General features: G+C 41.0%; 1 long non-coding RNA gene across 1 annotated transcript in view; it reads left to right on the top strand.

Annotated features, from left to right (window-relative positions):
* LOC140468870 (uncharacterized) overlaps nt 1-17617 on the top strand; it is a 65941-nt gene extending 48324 nt beyond the window's left edge. The window contains exon 3 of the long non-coding RNA XR_011955858.1: nt 17269-17617. This is a non-coding gene — a long non-coding RNA (uncharacterized lncRNA). The remainder of the gene's footprint in view (nt 1-17268) is intronic.
* Nucleotides 17618-17858: the final 241 nt, after the last annotated feature.

The following is a 17858-nucleotide window of genomic DNA, read 5'->3' as shown; positions in this document are numbered from 1 at the left end:
ATGTCAAAGAGGGAAATCACCCATATTAATACAGTCTCTATAAAAGGACAACAGAAACCTCTCTATGTGACCTTCTTTGACCTCTCAAGGACCTTCAGTCTCTGTCAGCCAGGAGGAAGTAGGAATGTCTTCCTCAAATCTGGTTGCCTGCAGAAATTCGTCACCACGCTCTGCTTACTACATGATGGCATGCAAATATTTAAAGCCCCCAAACCCCTACCTCAGGATAGGTGGACCTTAGGATAAACATCCAGAAGACAGATATTCTCTACCACCTTGTACCCACTGAGCAATCAAATGAGTCTTTGTGCCAAGTGACTCAATTCTCATCTAGTGAGTGTCTCCTCAGGGAGAGCAGAGATCACCGATGAAACTCAATGTCACCTCCAGACAGCCAGCACAGTCTTTGGCCATTTGAGGAAAAGATGACAAAGGCATCAAACCCAGCACCGAGCCCGTGCTGCATGTATCGGGGACATGGGTAATGTACAGAAGTCACCTCAAGTCCCTCTAGAAATATCACCGGCAATGCCTTCACAAAATCCTGCCTATTGATTGACAGTTGGAGGACTTCAGTAATGGTGTCCTCTCTGAGGGTAACATTCTCAACACCAGAACACTGGTTTACAGTCCCATCAGCTGCATTCCATGGGCCACATCATCCACACACCTAACCCAAAGCTTCCAAATCAAACTCTTTACTCCAAGTTTCATCACAGCAAGTGATTACCAGGAGAGTAGAGGAAATGCTTTAAAGGCATTCTTGCTGAAAACACTCCACATCCTCACTGACACATCCAGAATCTCTGAACCAAGACCAGCTAATTGTAATAGGAACAGCCATGAAGGAACCAATCATTTGACACATCTCTGATAGACCAAGCATGAACAGCAGAAGGAATGGAATCGAACCTAGGTCCCAGGTGCTGTGAGGCAGCAATGCTAGCCACTGAGCCATAGGGCCACCTCAGTGAAATCATGACCAAACTCAGCAATACTCTCCCCTTGTTTCTTGGTCATTGTTCACATTTACATTGAGGGGGATGTTTAACCTCACTCGTACGATGGAAAACTGAATTGGCTTTAAGGCTACATTAGTTTTCCACTCTATCCAATTTAACTCACTGTTGAGGTCATGTTGTGCTTGGTGTTAAATTATTGCAATGTAGCTGTGAGGATATGGTGGGATATACACATACATTCAGTTGGGCAGAGGGGTGGACAGAGATCATCTTGTAAAATCTAACCAATCTGCTTCATTTCTCTCACCATTTTCCTGCTTATCCCATAGAGTATTCTGATTTTATTCTCATTGCTTTTTTTTTAATTTATTTCCTTCTCTTCACTACCATTCCTCTTTGTGGTTTAACCATACCACAGAACTTCCTTTTATTTCTTTCCTCCTCACCCATTTCCCTCTCTTGATATTTAGACAGAATCTGTTACACTGGTCTTCCTTTGCAGTTTCTGATTGGGAAGCTATTAACCTAAAATTTGGACAAACCTTAATTTCACTTTCCCCACCCCCCAACACCAATGTTGTTTTGGAGGTGGCAGGCATATGCAGGCTGAAGACTGCCCATCCTTCCTGTAGTCTGATGTGGGATGGCTTGAGAATGACCAGTTTGTCCAGGGGTAAACCAAAGCCCTTCAGCGGACATAGAAAAAGGAGGACGAGTAGGCTATTTGGCCCTTCAAGTTTGCACCACCTTTCAGTACTATCATGGTTGATCACCCAACACAGCAACCCGCTTTCTTCCCATACTTTCGAACCCTTTAGCCTGGAGAACTACATCCAGTTCCTTCTTAAAAACACTCATTCTGTGTTAATGAAGCCCACAGGTTCACCACTCTCTGCATTAAGTAATTTTTCCTTAATCCTGTCCAAAAGGGCTTACCCCATATCCTTTGTCTGTGACCCTTATCATCAGGAACACCCTTCTTACATTTATTCATATAATCTCTACATTGTGGAAATGGGCCCTTCAGCCCAACAAGTCCACACCAACTCTCTGAAGAATAACTCACCCAGACCCATTCCCCTACCCTGTTATCCTACATTTAACCCCTGACTTATGCACCTAACCTACACATCCCTGAACACTATGGCCAAATTAGCATGGCCAATTCACCTAACCCGCACATCTTTGGACTGTGGGAGGAAACCAGAGCACCCGGAGGAAACCCACGCAGACACAGGGATAATGTGCTAACTCCACACAGACAGTCACCTGAGGGTGGAATCACACCCGGGTCCCTGGTGCAGTGCTAACTACTGAGCCACTATGTCACCCTATTCTGTCTAGCCCTGTCAATTCTTTTGGGTTTCTACGCAACTCCCCCCTCATTCTTTTGAATTTCAGTGAATATAGACCAAACTAATGCCATATCTTTTCATATGCCATCCCAGGAATCAAATTGATAAACTTTTAGTGCCCTCCCTCTATAGCCAGAACATCCTTCCTCAGATAAGGAAGCTGTACACAATACTCCAGGTATGATCTTACTAAGGTTCTGTCTAATCGCAGTAAGATATCCCAGTTCCTGTACTCGCTATAAAGGCCAAAACATCATTTGCCTTCTTCACCATTTGCTGCATTCCATGCCAAATGGTGTCACCCACCACCAGGACCCACAGCAAGATTCCATCTCTGCTCTTTAAGTCAACTGCCCCTCACCTTTCTCTCTGCAGCTTCCATGTCTGCCCTAACCCCAACTTTAATCCTAACCCACGCACTTTTCCTTTTGGTCTCCATGTTCGATCCCTGAGGTTAACTGAACAGCAAAATCAGCTGGCATTGCCAGCTCTGCCAATCTCCTGGTTTACTGACTGGCTAGCAGCTCTCAGAAGTGAGGGCATCCATCACACACAAAGATGTCCTGGGATTCATTCCCCTTCCAGGAACTAGGGCCCAAGGATTGGAATTAAATCTTGATTTAAGCTACTCAGAAAAGCCTGTGGCAGGACTGCGATCAGTTTGAATTAATCTACACACATGAGTACACTGAAATGTTTACAAGCCATCACTTAAGGAGCCTCCTTAGGTACAGATTCTTAAGTACAGATTCTTCAAGGAAAAATATAGAAAAATAAACAAGTAAAGGGGCCAGCAATAACTTAGGAAAATAGAGAAATAGAGTTCAGAATAACAGTCCCGCCAACTCAGACTGTGCCAGGTTTCACCTCGAGGCAGTCGTGCCAGTAGTTTGAGTCCATGCTGAGGCCAGGAGTTCGAGTGCACATTGAGCCCGGGAATTTGAGTCCACGCTGAGGCTGGAAACTCGAGTCCACACTGAGGCTGGGAGTCTCAGTCCATACTGAGGTCGAGAGTCTGAGTCCACACTGAGGCCAGGATATCGAGTGCAAGCTGAGGCTGAGAGATTGAGTGCATGCTGAGGCAGGGAATTCGAGTCCACGCTGAGGCTGGGAGTCTGAATCCACACTGAGGCCACGAATTCGAATCCATGCTGAGGCCGGGAATCTGAGTCCACACTGAGGCCGGGAATCCATGCTGAGGCCAGGAGTCTGAGTCCACACTGAGGCTGGGAGTCTGAGTCCACACTGAGGCCAGGAATCCATGCTGAGGCTGGGAGTCTGAGTCCACACTGAGGCCGGGAATCCATACTGAGGCCGGGAGTCTGAGTCCACACTGAGGCTGGGAGTCTGAGTCCACACTGAGGCCGGGAATCCATGCTGACTTTCATCCTGGAACATCGCAAATGCCACCTGAAGATGGGAGATAAAAAGATCAAAGAACAGAAAATGCAAAAAGAGAGAGAATGAAAGTAAAGAAACAGACAGAGCATTTGATCTCAGGAGTCCTACACCACCGCCATCTTGGTGCCATTGCACTAGTCATCCACCACAGCCATTAAATTCCAATCATTTGCTCTGTTTCTGCCTCCATAGATAAAGTCTGACATTTTAAGTATTTCCAGCATTTGCTGTTTCCAGTTTGAATTTCCAACACTGTTTTTCTATTGCACTAAACCTTACCGTTTTGCACAGCCTCAATTTTATTGCGGAAATGAAGGTAAAATTGAATTTAATACATAAAAATAGATGTATTGTTTAACTCATGTTTTCCCACAACTTAAAAGAAGAATTATTGCTAGTCGAATGTTTACTTTAATGATACATTCTGACGAACAACACACTCACAACTAACAAGGATCAAAGTTTTATCCCACAGTACGCAAATACTTTGTCAATATTATTGACGTAATCATTATTTTTGATGTGCAGATGATCAGAGCCCGATGGATCTGCACTTTCATTGCGATCCACGGTGGCACATACCATCTGTTTTGAGTGAAGAACAAAGTGAAATAACCTGTAGACTTTTAATTGCAATACTGCAGCACTTAACAGCTATTGATTGCATGGCTACATAACCTGAATGGATCACTGTTGTGGTGAATACTTGCTTCTCAGTGAAAGAGCAGCAACTGACATTTTAATGTCAAAAACTGTCATGGGGAATTTTAGGTAGGTACATTTTTTTTTAAAAATCCTATGAATATCAAGGCCATTGAAGAGACAAAACCGGAAACAGTATTTTCTTTTGACTCACCATTGATTTAGTTGGGGGATGTACAAAGCAACTAATTTCAAAATGCAGAGGTCGATTTGTAAGGAATGTTTAAATCCTGTCTGGTACGCTTAGTTGGAAACATTTGGTGAATTTTTCTTCTAAGTGTTTCAACTCACTGGAGTGCTGCCATATTTCAAAGTGATTAGACACAGCTGTTCCACAGCCTAGTGTTAAATGAAAGTTCTGTCCAGTTTAAAGAACAAATGATTATTTGTGTTCAAATCAATCAAAACATTTTAAAATTAAAAACAGAAAGCACTGAAAAGATTCAGCAGGTCAGGCTGTATCTATAGAGACAGAATCAGAGTTGACATTTGGCCTGCATCAGAACAGTATTTGGAAATGGGTGGTATGTTGTGTCAGTGTTATCAGTCAGCCTCTGGGGTCTGATTCAAATTGACATTTTTCATCAAGAAAATTTCCTCTGTCTTTATGTTGCTCCTTAATATCTTTGGGTCATCTGTTCTGATATGTCCTGGCTTAGGCCATATCTTCTGCGTGCACTACTCTCTACATACTACTTTCTTGCACCTTGACACATATTGTTATGTGAAGACCATTTGAAAATTTCAGTAAATTTTTCTTTGAATTGTTTTATTTCATTGGAGTCCAGTCTCATTCCAAACTGAGCGGCTGACACTTGATACTGTAGCATGGTGGCACGATGGTTAGCACTGCTGCTTCACAGCACCATGGACTCAGGTTTGATTCCAGCCTGAAGCGATTGTCTGTGTGGAGTTTGCACATTCTCCCTGTGGCTGTGTGGGTTTCCTATGGGCGTTCCAGTTTCCTCCCACAGTCCAAAGATTAGGTGGATTGGCATTGCTAAATTGTCCATAGTGTCCAGGAATGTGTGGGTTAAGTCGTGGGAAATACGGGGATGGGGTGAGTGTGGGTGGGATGGTCTTCCGAGGGCCAGTGTGGACTCTATGAACTTCCACCCTATAGAGATTTTACATTACTGTTATGTAACTTTAGCAAACTACTGTTCTCTACTTCTTTCATGGGTCATATGTGCCCAACTGGTTACCCATTCTTAATTGCCCATCAACTGAATGGTTTGCTAAGGCAGTTAGAAGTCATTCTACATTGCTGTTGGTCAGGTAGGTCAGACTGGGTAAGGAGGACAGATTCTCTTCCCTAAAGAACATTCATGAACTGGGTGGACTTTTCTGAAAATCAGCAATATTGCCTTGGCATCAATTGTTGATGTGCTTGTAGAAACAATCACGACCTGCTAATGGTTGGGGTGGATGGATGGAGGGGTTAGAGTGCTACCAATAATCCTCTATTCTACTCCTATAAAATTTTACTTGTATTAGAGAGCCCATCATGGGCACTCTGATGAAACCATATCAAAATGGTGAACAAAAACTTTCTAAACCACAATAATAGTATCTGGGGTGATGATGCACCCCATCCCTGTCGTGCAACTGCATGCTCCCTTTCAAGTGTCACCAGGGTGGATGTGACCACAAAAGAGGGACAAGATGTCAAGCACCCTCCATGACCTGCTGCCAGCACTTATTACTGACCACCTTGGCTAAGCCCAGGAGCAGAACCACAATAAGGCCTTACAAACTGATTGCCCCTCTCCACAGGGACTGATGTGCAACCAACAATGTAAGAGACTTAACAAGAAGAAGCACTTCTCTTAACAACTAGATATCATTTGAAAGCAGTACAAGATTCCCTGCTGGATAACTCTATAAGTTCACCATGGCACGTTAAACATAATTACTAAAACTATCAAGAGACAGAGGGTCATTGGGGCAGGATCTTAAACTGAATCAGTTATTCTCTTGGAATGAGGTGAAGTCTTTCTGCAACTGCAAAGAGTTAAAGTCATGACATAGATACAGACTCACAATTGAGTAATGTTGATTGTGACTTGCATACACATAAGTAAGTTTTGAGAAGATTTGTAGCTCAGGTTGAGGTTCTGGACATAGGTTTGCTCGCTGAGTTGGAAGGTTCATTTTCAAGTGTTTCATCACCATAACTAGGTAACATCTTCAGTGAGCCTCCAGATGAAGCACTGGTGATGTAGTACACTTTCTATTTATAGACCTTGCAAGAAATGTAACAAACACCACATTGGACAAACAGGCAGAAAACTAGCCATTAGGATACATATGAACATCAACTAGCCATAAAACAACATGACCCATTCTCACTAGTATCCTTACATACAGATGAGGAAGGGCACCAATTTGACTGAGACAACATATCCATCCTAGGACAAGCCAAACAGAGACAAACAAGCACAAGAATTCCTCGAAGCATGGCATTCCAACAGGAACTCTATCAACAAGCAGATTGACTTGGATCTCATCTACCACCTCCTGAGAAAAAGAACCAGAAATGATATCAACATAGGAAATGATTACACCACAGGAAATGACTTCACCAACTCAAGAAAACTCTAACATATAAATAGAAAGGGGGCTGCACTACCGGTGCGTCATTCAGAGGATCACTGAAGATGTTACCTAGTATGGTGATGAAACATCTGAAAACGAACCTTCCAGTTCAGTGAGCAAATCTATATATCCAGAAACTCAACCTGAGTAACAAATCCTCTCAAAACCCAATAACACCTATGGGCACAATACGCTAAAACTGGCCCAAAAATGTCATCCGACAGAGCACCACCTGTGAACAGCTGGACTTCCTGCATGAATGCCTAAGGAAACAGGTGCTACTTAAATACAAACGTCCCTTTAACATCCCACTAGCCAAAAGAGTAATAGAGAAAAACAGCCGCAGAATGCTTAGAGAAATGATTAATGATGCCCACAACAAACTCTGTAAATAAAACCGGGAAATTTTGCACCAAAAATCTTTACTCACTAATGCAACAGACCATGAATGGACAGACACAGTACAACAAGCCATATATATTAGACAGTGACAAACACAAAATGAAAAAAATTAAATTTGCAGAAAAAACTAGACTAACGTACACAAAATAATAACACTGACAACACAGAAGCATGGATAAAAAATGTATCTTACTGATCCTTAATGGACACTAAGAAAGCTGTCTTAGTAAGAGAATTAAATTACAACTTCCAGGATGTGGGCAAGAAAGATTTCCTAGCAGCATTAGAAACAACACTGGAAGATAATCAACTCACAGAAGAAATGCAGTAAACCATCAGGCAGGCAGTCGCACCAACATTAAGCAGGAAAAAGGAAGGAAACACACTCAATACACAAGAAAAGAAAGCATTAAAAAGACTAAAAAAAAATTGTTATCCTACCTGCAGACAAAGGACGCTTGACAGTCATCTTAAATCAAAGAGATTACATTAAGAAAGCAAATGCACTACTTGCAGATACCAACACTTACCAACAGGTGGAGGTAGACTCGACCCCACAACTAGAGAACTGAATCACAGCTCTACTCAAAAAACATCCGAAATCTGGAGAAATAAATAAGACTGACTTCCAAAAAATGAAACCACATAGATCCAACACACCACGCTTCTACAGATTACCCAAAATTCACAAACCAGGAGCCCCCCCCCCCCCTCAGACCCATCATCTTGCTCCCAGGAACACCAACATACAGATTGACCAAGGAGCTACACCAAAGCCTAAAACACTGAGTAGAAGAGTCACACCACTCCATCCACTCCACCCAAGAATTCCTAAAGACCATCAAAGACACTAAGATAGAAGAGGATGAAATAATGGTCTGCTTTGACATAACAGCCCTGTTCACATCCATCAACATCAACCTGACCAAGGATACACTGACCACATTATTAGAAGAACTAAAGACACATACACCAAACACCACCAACTTCATCAGCAAGGACAGTATCGTCAAGCTGGTGGACCTATGCCTTATCACCCACTTCACCTTCAACAACAAAACCTACAGCCAAACCAACAGAGCACCCATGGGATCTCTGATATCAGGTTCTTAGCAGATGCAGTAATGCAGAGACTTGAACAAACAGCTCTGCCAACCATTCAACCCAAACTTTAGGTCCGCTACGTGGATGCCACCTTTGTCATCACTAAACGAAATAAATTAGAGGAAACCTTCAAGACCTTCAATGATACCCTTACTGGCATAAAATTCACCAAAGAGGAGGAAAACAACAACAAACTGCCATTCCTAGATGTCGCAGTAGAACAAAGAGCCAATGGGGAACTTCAAACCTGCGTCTACAGGAAAACAACACATACAGACCAAATATTGAGCTACAGAAACAATCAGCCCAACATCCACAAACGGAGCTGCATTAGAACATTATTTCAATGAGCCACCACACACTGCAACACAGAGGGACTACGCAGAGCAAAGGAAAATCACCTATACAGTGTATTCAAAAAGAACAGGTACCCAATGAATACAGTCTGCCGATTTCTGAGCAAGAACCCAAACAAGCAGACAAAACGCGTCCAGAAACCCTAGTCACTCTCCCCTACATCAAAGACATCTTGGAAATGACTGCCAGACTACTCAGACCCCTTGGCATCATGGTAGCCCATAAACCAACCAATGCACTAAAATAGCAACTAATGAACTTGAAAGGCCCTATACAGACAGCAAGCAAAACTAATGTCATTTACAAAATACCGTGCAAGAACTGGAATAAACTCTACATTGGACAAATAGGCAGAAAACTAGCCACCAGGATACATGAACAACAACTAGTCACAATACAACATGACCCATTCTTGCTAGTATCCTTGCATATAGATGAGGAAGGACACCACTTCAACTGGGACAACAAATCCATCCTAGTACAAGCCAAACGGAGACACACACAAGAATTCTAGAACCATGGCGTTCCAACTGGAACTCTATCAACAAACACATTGACTTGAGAAAAAGAACAGGAAATGACATCACCATAGGAAATGATGTCACCACGGGGTTTGACATCACCAACCCAAGGAAAATGAAACATATAAATAGAAAGTGGGCTTCATCACCAGTGCTTTATTTGAAGGCTCACTGAAGATGTTACCTAGTATGGTGACAAAACGTCTAAAAATGAACCTTCCAGCTCAGTGAGCAAACCTACGTCACATAGACATTTTCAACTTGCATATAAGTTTTGAGCTTCGGTGTTAATGTAGCATATCTTTACTATTGAGCCTTATACCATTGCCATATGTAATCTTACCAGTCCGACTGTAGCATCTGTTTCTTAAGCCATGGTATAGGAATATGACAGCCATCCCTATCTCAAGCTTAAAGTCCATGAGCTGTCCATTGACAAAACCAAGTTCTGTGAAACTCAAGTCAATTAAATCACCAGTTTCCTTTCAGAATTCCTTTCGGTCATGGAGGTTGAGGGGAGACTTGATAGAAGTCTATAAAATTATGAGATGCATGGTTTGGTTTGACGGTCAGAATCTTTTTCCCAGAATTGAAATGTTTAACATTTAAGGTGAGAGGGGAAAGTCCAAAGGAGACACGAGGGGCAAGGTTTTTATACAGAGAGTGATAGGAGTGTGGAATTAGCTGCCGGGGTGGTGATGGAGGCAGATACATTGGGGGTTTAAGAGACTTTTGGATAAGCACATGAATATCTAAGGAATGGAGGGACATGGACCAAGGGATTCATTTAATTGAGCATCGTGTTTGACACAACATTTTGGACCGAAGGGCCTGTTATTGTGCTGTACTGTTCTATGTTCTATGATCTGTGTAATGGCTTTTTTTCAGTGGTGTTTTTCTACCTTAACGAGGTAACTACAAACATTTCTGCTGCTTTGAAATGATGTCATTCTTCTGAACATCTTCTGAACGTCACTCAGTTTAACAAATATGATATTCTTCTGTCAAATTAAGCATCACTTATGTCTGTGAGGTTTTTCTGTTCCATAGTGTTGATATTCACTCTTAAGATCAGGCCTTACTCCCTGTATTGACTTGTTACTTGTCCTTTAGAAAGTTTGTACTTTTTCAAGTGGATGGATTCTGTTGCTCTCATATCCCAACTGCAGGACTTATATGTGAATCTTTCTGGTTTCTGCATTCAGCAGAAAATGAAAATCTTTCTCTAAAGTCAAAGCTTTTTTGGTCTGTAATAAATGTGATGAAAACTGGTCAATAACTTTATGTATAATTTTGTCACTTACAAACTCTGATTTCAAAGCTCCATATTCATAATTTCTTATGAATCTGTGGTGTTCGTTAATGAAATATCAACAAATTCCCTTTCATGTTTAACACTTCTGTTAAACTTCAACTCTTTCAAGAATTTTATTTGGTCTCAGAGTAAGTAATTATCAAAAACTAATAAAATTTCTTAAGATGTTATAATTCCATCCACTTCACATGATACTGAATACAATAGTGTCTTTCCTTCTGCATGTGACTTAGCATTTAATTTTGAAGCAATTCTGTATTATAAGAACTGCTTTCTGCAAGATGTCTAATCTTGCATTCTTTTAGCTGATCTCTTAAAGTAGTGTAGGAACAAATTGCTGCAGATAGTTGCATCTGCACTGGGAAAAGAAAATTGCTGGAAATCACAGCAGGTCAGGCAGCATCCATGGAGGCAGAGCAAGCTAGTGTTTAAAGTCTAGATGACTCTTCAGCATCTTATAGTAGTTTTACAATTTTACCTATATTACTCCTACTTGTCATTATTTATTCCTAATGCTATAAAGTTGTTCCAAACTTGCAGCACATCAATGGGTTTGTAATCTTGCTTTTGAGATTTTAATATTGTAGGATTTCACTATTGTATTAATCTGCCTCTATGAACATTACTCAAAATTTTAAACTCTATTATAGCAATACTATATTCTTGCCTAAGCTGATGAGATTTTAAACATCTGCAGAAATGCAGTGATGTTTTATTTTCTCCCCATAAAGTTTCAACTCTATTAACTAACAATGCTGTATCTTTGCATTGCTTATGGGAGGAGGGGGGGGGGGGGGGTTCCACATTTTGTTTGATCAAAATGTGGTTTCTTGACTTTTAAAGCCTGGTTGAAGGCTTTTTATTTCTTCATGGACACAACTGATGCTTTCCCACTTATCGCAACCTAAAACACAATGCCAAACCCTTTACCAGATTGTCTAAATAAGCATCTGTGGCTAGAGTCTTAATCATTCTTCCCACCAAATCCACCAGTTTAATTTATGCATCGCCTGATGATATCACAATTTTAAACTCTTCAGACTATATCCTCCTATCAAATTCTATATGCTAAATTTTCCTTTTGTCATCTTGATCTACACTGTTCCTGATTTTGCTCCTCAGACGCTGCTTGACCTGTTGTGCTTTTCCAGCACCACTCTAATCTTGACTCTAATCTTCACCGTCTGCAGTACCCGCTTCCGCATAATTACTAAGACAGTCAACTATGAGACATCTGATCCTATCAGAATCTCAAATTGAACTCCTTGATTCTGCATCCAAATCTGTATCAAATGGTCACATTGCTTGAACACTAATGCAATTGTCAACATTAACCCTTTTGTAACCTTTACCCATGCAATACCAATAACTAAGGATATATCTTTATTCCAGATCAACTAATTGAATTTAAATTCCACTAGTGACTATGCTTGGAGTTCAGCCCATGACCCTAGCACATTTGTCTGTTCCTCTGGGTTACTAATCTAGTAATATCGCCATGATGCTGCCACCATCAACATCTGTTGATTCCATGCCTGCTGTTCCATGGTACAATAGCATTCATCACTGAGCACATTTGGGCAGTAAGGTTGATTTAACGCAGCCATGTACCTGTGCAAAGTGGTCCCATTCATGTCAGTACATCTGGGTACACCCTTTCTGCCACAGAGATAACTTTAAGCCTGTCTTTACTTAAGGTAAGTCTGCCCTGCATATGTTTAAGACTGAGACTATGTAACAAAGTGAAAAATCATTCAACACCAAGTATTGGCATTCAAAGCATTTCTTGATCGCTAAATCTGACAAAGAAACAAAGTTTGGAAACCAAAACTGCTGAATATGCTGAACCATGGGCACAATTTACAAAAGGATAAATGCACTGTAATTACTGAAATTGTATCTTGGCCAAAGATTGCCTTGACAAACTCACAGATTATAGCATGAAATGATGTCAGACATCTTTGTCCACCAGCTCATGCAAGTGCTAATTGATTGGGTTGTATGTTAATTCGTACGATTACCTGTCAACTGCTTTCAGGATTTGCACTCCAAGTCATGCAGAAAATGATCAATTTGATCCAAGAACACAAAAATTTGTGAATTTCTTTGTAATCTTCAGAATCTTATGGCCAGAGGTTCATAAACATGCCAGTTTAAAATGGGATAGTCAACATTGCAAACGTAATTAATAAACTTTTACCAAAAGTCATTATTATTTTCATTACAAGTGCAATCCCACGCAAGTATTATAAAAGTTGGTATCTACAGAACTTTTCTCATTAACTATAAAATCAGATTTTGTGCTTCCCCACGAATTTAGTGATAAAGTCAATGGTGAATCCACATCCACTACCTCACTGCATTCTCCCCTCACTATCCCCCACCCCTACTCCATTGGGTCTAGCAGGTCCATAAAGGGAGTCTCTCCCCACCTCCCCATACTTTTCTGCTAATAGTACAAAGAGTGGAGACTTAGAGGCTCTTCAAAACTAAATGATGCTTCTGCCTCCCACTGGGTTCAGAGCGCTGAGGGCAAAAAAACCCCTAAATGCTCATTAAGTGGTTATTTAAGGACCTCAATTAACTCAAGGGCAGGTGAGCTGTGCAAAAATTCTCCACTGTATTTAAAACTGCATTGGGATCGGGGTCAGGGGTTGGAGGATTGTGGAGAGTGGATACAAGGAAAGCACTCTGCCATTACCCCCTATTTTCTGCCTCCTGTCTATCTACCAACCTGCCCCCAGGGAACATAAAATTCTGTTTGTAAAGAATCAAATGAAAATGACCATATAGATTGTACATATAACCACATTTTAACACAGTACGGCATTTCACTTAGTTCACTGGCATTTCCAAATTAAGAGTAAGGACTGGTCGCTTCCTGTCAGTGCACTATTTTTCATTGCTGTCCATCAACACTTGGACTGAATAAAAATCGAAATGGTGCAATGTTTTACTTTGTAACAAGGGAGAATTGGTAGACTGAGTGCTATAATTCTGTGGCCAGCATGTGATATATGAAAATCTATACAGGCAGTTACATAGATCACACTGTGTCAAGTCCCCAAGTGATTTCTTTGTAATGATCAGTACAGAAAACAAGGCTACCCTAGAGGAACAAAGTATGTCATTTAATGAAATGCTGTCTGTTATTAATGGAGTGCTGCTGGATTGAAATAGACTCTGGCCTAGGGGAAAGGACAGTACTTGAGTCTTGAGTTAAGTGTTTTTGTCCTCCCATCTCTATTTATCTGAGAAGGGGCAGTTAAAACAAATTCAATACTTTTAATCCAGTGATGCTTTCTGTTGTATTTTGTCCCTCCAAGGTTCCACTTAGGAACAGATGAAGTGAAAAGCCGAGAGTCTCAAGGTCTTTCCTTGTATTCAAGCAAAGTCATCTGTGGTGCATACAACAACAGTGATTCATCCAGCACTGAAGGCCAAATATGTTCATCTCCCTATTCGTTTGGTCTGTTTTTTTTAAACAAAGGTTTTCAAGTACCCATCAATTCCCACTGACCAATAGTGCAGTGACTGTATTTGTTCACCCAAGGGCATACTGCAGCTGGAGAAAGTAACCTTGGATAGTTGAAATTGTTCAACAAGCACAAGTTAAAATAATCATGACTCCTGCCTATATCGAATAAAACCACTACTGAAACACCGATTCATCATTTTTTAAAAAAAATATAGCGTTTCTACAGCCCTATTCACAACATCAGGATGCTAAAAACATCACTGTAGACCATCAAGCACTGTTGAGGGATAGCCATTTTTGCAACGAAGAGAAATGTAACAGCCAATTTACGCACAGTAAGTGTGGGAATTAATGAGGTCAACCAGATAGACCTCATAACATACGAGTTCCCTGATTGGGGTTGTTGACCTGGTCCAATCAGGGAGCCCTGGCTGATAGATATAAACAGGAGTGTCAAAGGTTCCATTCTGAGAGCTGACTCTGAGGGAGTCGTCTTCACGTCAAGTACTTTGCACGTGTAAATAAAGGGTGACTTGGTAAGGAGATCTCGGCCTCTGTGGAGTTATTTCAATCGTGACAAGAGGAGGATTAATGATGTAACCATACAAAAACACCGACTAGGTGAAGCCCAACTGGTTTTGTCATCGGAAAATGCAGCAAATGTGACCGGGTATGTCAATAGAAGTGGACATCCTCACCAGGACGATTGAGTTTGGAGTAAATCGCTTGAGTGAAGACATATCCTGAGGGACTCTAGGTCAGCCCACAACACAACCCCAAGACAAAGCCAAGCCTTGGCCAAACCGTTAACATTTTCTTCAGGATCTGTGCTGACAAGTCATCGTAGCTGCTGCCAGTATGTGGACTCTACTCAGCAAAAGGGGCCTTCTTGGCCTGAATTAAGTAAGAGAATTCATAGGCCAGTGGAACAGTTAAATTGCTTAGCAACATCCAAATCAGAACCTTAGAAGGGAAAGATGTATGTTCCAGGCACCCCAAGTGATTAATTTGGGCTACAGAGTCAACAAAACTGGGTTACACCTATTGGAAGATAATGTGAGGGCAATCAAAAGGTGCCGAGCTCCCACATCTGTCCAGGAGCTTAGGTGTTTTCTTGGATTGGTGAACTATTATGGGAAGTTCATACATAAACTGTCCTCCATCCTGGCACCCTTATGTTTACTATTGAAAAATGGTCAGCCATGGAAATGGTTTCATAGCCAAAACATAGTCTTTAGGGAAGTGAAGAAGCAGTTATCAACGTCTAAGGTGTTGGCACATTGTGACCACAAGCGACATCCGGTGTTGACATGGCGATACCTCCCCTGGCTGACAGATACCAACAGGAATGTCAGGGGTTCTGTATGCTCATGGAGCTGGCTGTGAGGAGGCTGGACAAGCAACAAGTATGATGCATGTGTAAATAAAGGGTGACTTAGTGACGGGATACATTCCAGTCAGGTCCCATGAACTATAATAAGAACACGTGTTTTAGCGATGTTGATTAAGGAATAAACATTAGACAATGCATTGAGTGAATTCTCATGCTCATCTTTGAATAATATATTTGGATTTTCAGAGGCTATTAATTAAGTCCCCCACAGGAAATTTGTAAGGACAATAAATCACATATGCAGGCATGGATAAAAGGTTGGCTAACAGCAAGTAGGAACGAATGAGTCATTTTTGCATTGACTAGTGTGCAACACAAGCATAAATACTTGGGCCATGTATCTTAGTGTCTTAGGCATGGGAACCAAAGTAATATTTCCAAATTTGCGGATGATACAAAGCTAAGCAGGAATCTGTAAAGTGTTTTCAGGACAGGCTTTGTGATTGGGCAAGAACATGTAGAGTAGAATTTAAAGTGATAAAATGTGAGGTTGCCCACTTTCGCAGGAAAATCAGATGTGTAGAGTATTTCTGAAATGGTAAGAGGTTGGATGTGTAAATCTGCAAAGGTTTTTGAGTGTCCTCATCAATAAGGCACTGAAAGCTAACATGCAGGAGCAGCAAGCCATTAGGAAGCAGAATGGAATTTGACCCTTTATCACAAGAGGATTTGAGTACAGGATTAGTGAAGTCTTGCTTTGATTGTATAGGAGTTTGATAAGACTGTCCCTGGATTATTGTGTGCCTGCTTCAACTCAACAAAAATTTCTCAAGGCAACACTTTTACCAATCAGCGTCCACTTGCCAATCAATCAACACCCTCATCTCATAACGTATCCATGTTACTTTCCCTCTCCATTAGTAACTCTTGTGAATTGTCCTACTGAGTGCAAAACATACAGCTTCAACAAAGTATGTCTTTTTTTCCAGGAATAGTCAAGTTATGGACAACCAACTGACAATCGTACACTTTAAAAAATCTGATCAAATAAGAACTTAATGATAGAATGTTTTGATGGTCAAACACTGATCAGGCATGTGCTTAATTTAAAGTAATGAACACATTATTGGAGCATTGCTAATATCTTCAAGAAACATTTTGACTCCATCAGTGAAAAATAGCAACTTTTGGACTCTCAAAATTAGATAAAACACATGTCTGATTATAATGTTAATGGAATTGAATCCCCAATTCCCTACACTATCAAAGAAACAATTGACGTATATTTTTCTTTCGGTTTCAAATGTAATGGCTGCAGATAAGCATGTTATTAAGCAGTAATTGCTGATTGAGACATCAATGCTTCAATGGTTACAATGTTTCTGTACATTTCAAAACTTCTGTGCAGTCTTTAATGAAAAATAATTGTTAAAATCCTGTTAAAGCTTTCATACATGTCCATCGAGGATAGCAAAGTTGCTTGAGAACTTTGGGGATGGGTGTTCTTGCTGTTTTGCTTGCTGCTCCATACCTCATAAATGCCATATGCTTACGGTTATAAGTTGGTAAAAATGTTGTTGCTGCCGAGGGTCAGTGATGGTGGAAGGACTGAACATTTGGGAATGTGGTGCCAATCATGCAGGCCACTTTCTCTTGGATGGTATCAAGCATCGAGAATGCTGTTGCACTTTCACTTACTAGAAGCTGGATATACTAATGCAAATGCTCTTCTCTTTGCAGATAGAAAAGAACTTTCAGTGGTGATGGTGACAGCGCAAAAACGTGGAGGGAGAATGCTGCTTACTGGCAGTGAATCATTGATGAATTCCGTGGCTTGAAAGCGTATAAGAGGAATATATTGGGCCAGTGGCTTCTTTACCTTTGCTGTTCATTGTTCATTGAAGTTGAAAAAGAGATTGTCCTCCAAGCATTTAAAGAGAAAAGAGTGTGTTTCTAAATGTGAAGAAATGGGATAATTCACCTATGAACAGTCTAAAGATATGCAGGTTAGATGGATAGGCCGTATTAAATTGCCCATAGTGTCCAGAGATGTGCAGGTTAGGTGGATTAGTTATGGGAGCTGCAGAGTTACAGGGATAGGGTAAGGAGGTGGCTCTGGGTGGGATGCTCTTTGGGGGGGTTTCTCTAGACTCAATAGGCTGAATGACCTGTTTCCTTGCTGTAAGGATTCCATAATTCTATGATCAACAGTACATGCCAAACAAAAGAATATTTTAGGTTTTCTAACTGGGGAAAATGCAAATTCACAGCAAGAGCTCACGTTTGCATTAAAATACAAAGACTGGAGCATTTTTCAGGGCAGCTCCCTC

Source organism: Chiloscyllium punctatum, chromosome 48 (genome assembly GCF_047496795.1).
Source record: "Chiloscyllium punctatum isolate Juve2018m chromosome 48, sChiPun1.3, whole genome shotgun sequence".
In the NCBI taxonomy this organism is placed as follows: domain Eukaryota; kingdom Metazoa; phylum Chordata; class Chondrichthyes; order Orectolobiformes; family Hemiscylliidae; genus Chiloscyllium; species Chiloscyllium punctatum.
This window is presented reverse-complemented; position numbering and strand designations above follow the sequence as displayed.